Source organism: Puntigrus tetrazona, chromosome 22 (assembly GCF_018831695.1).
Source record: "Puntigrus tetrazona isolate hp1 chromosome 22, ASM1883169v1, whole genome shotgun sequence".
Classification (NCBI taxonomy): domain Eukaryota; kingdom Metazoa; phylum Chordata; class Actinopteri; order Cypriniformes; family Cyprinidae; genus Puntigrus; species Puntigrus tetrazona.
In genome coordinates this window covers 11784995-11786764 of record NC_056720.1, presented here as the reverse complement: position 1 = coordinate 11786764, position 1770 = coordinate 11784995, and the positions used below count along the sequence as shown (strand labels likewise).

General features: G+C 42.4%; 1 long non-coding RNA gene across 1 annotated transcript in view; it reads right to left on the bottom strand.

Moving 5' to 3' along the window:
• Positions 1–53: 53 nt before the first annotated feature.
• LOC122327899 overlaps positions 54–1770 on the bottom strand; it is a 9229-nt gene continuing 7512 nt past the window's right edge. Inside the window, exon 3 of the long non-coding RNA XR_006247734.1 lies at positions 54–202. This is a non-coding gene — a long non-coding RNA (uncharacterized LOC122327899). The remainder of the gene's footprint in view (positions 203–1770) is intronic.

Sequence of the window (1770 nt, the reverse complement as noted above, 5' to 3'; positions counted from 1 at the left end):
TAAAAAAAAAAAAAAAAAAAAAAAAAAGAAAGGGTGAATGGACACTGCTCAAAATCCATGCCTATTCTACAGGTTATGTGTGAGGAAGTACACAAAAATAGGGATCAAGGGGTCTTACCTGGCCATGTGGCCCCATCATGGGGTTGTTAGGGTTGTGTGGAGGGGGCTGTGAGTGTGGTGATGGTTGTGACCCGGGTGGGCCCTGTGAAAGGCAAGAAAGAGAAAAATTAAGAGACATTACATTTAAAAACCTATAGACATGACATTAAATTGGTCTTTGCTCAAGTCAGTTGAGCAACAAAAGGCTCACTGGTAAAGACAAATAAAAGAAAAGGTTGATGATTTTAATGGTCTCTAATAACAATCCTAGTTTGTAATAAACCCCCACAGAAAAGGGCATCTCCTACAAGGCTGGGCAGCTGCTGAACCCCATAACAGAGCTCAACCACAAGACCTCCTTCTTGTCTCTCAATGGAGTCCATTATGGGTAAGCGGGATAGGCATATGGCCTATACCGAGACGCCTGTTTCTGCACCACATCCCTGTAGAGAGTGACTGAGGAACAACTTGGGCTGGATTGTATGCGTGTGTCTTGGGTAGGGAGAAGGGGGGGTGTTTGTTAAATGAAGCAATTAATAAAATCATTTTCTACCCAGCTAAGGAGATAACGGCTTGGCACCAAACTACAAGCCCATCAAGAGTAGCCCCTCCCGCCGAGAAAGGGAACAGCACAGTATTCCTAGCGGGACAGTGGCATAGAGGACAGCAGCAACCACAAGTCCAACTGTTTCAGAGAAGCAATAGTGCTTCCTGACCAAAAGGGGGCAGTGTGTAGCTACTTGCCGAGTGGCTGCCGGGACACAAAGTACCAAGCAAAACAAAGCATGGAACAGCAACACAATGCATATTTCATTGTTGTCTCTGTGTACATTACGCAAAAAATTACGACCACTTCTTTGGCAAACGGCGCAGGATTGTGCAATTCATGTTTTTGAGGGGTGTGCTGCTTCAGAAGGATGGTTTTCACTTGACTTGGAAGTAATTATTCTGATAAGTGCAGCTGTCACAGAATCTGTCACAAACAGAGACGATAAATGTGTTGTACCATACAGGATTTAAACATAATCAAGAACGTCTTGTTGCCAAAAAACGTCAAGAAATCCTGCAAATCTGTGCACAACAGAGGTATTTCGACTTTTAAGTTACCCTAAATAAATGTAATTAATCAATTATTTAGAATTCAGTGCAAAAAGCACACCTGACAGGAAACCAGTCACCAATCGTGATGGCATAACAAATGGGATCTAAATGTTGACACACATCTAACTGTCGAAAACGTCAAAATCTCATAAACCTGTCTGCACAAGAAAGGCACTCTGACCTCAGAAGTAACTGAAAATGATGCAAACTCAATTAAAACCATCCATTAGGCTGTAACTTAGAAAGAAGGAAAAGTACATAGACGTTTCCTTGAGTGTTGGGACATTTCTTTGTCAACAGAACTACAACGCTGTACAATACTGGACCTATTTCAATGTCCCAAGACTCCTGCACCTCGCAGCAAGTCTGAACAAGATCCTCCAGTCCTTTTAACCTTGATGGAACTCTTTCTCTCTCTCTAGAGTCTGTCAGTCTTTCACTTTTCTCAGTGTTCTGTTGGTTTTCAAGAGGTTTTTGTGGGAGAAGGGCTGATGAAATTCTCCCACCTTCTTCCCTCAAAACAAACCCATCCATTTCAGATGTTTCCAGCTTACTTGAAACTATTTCTCT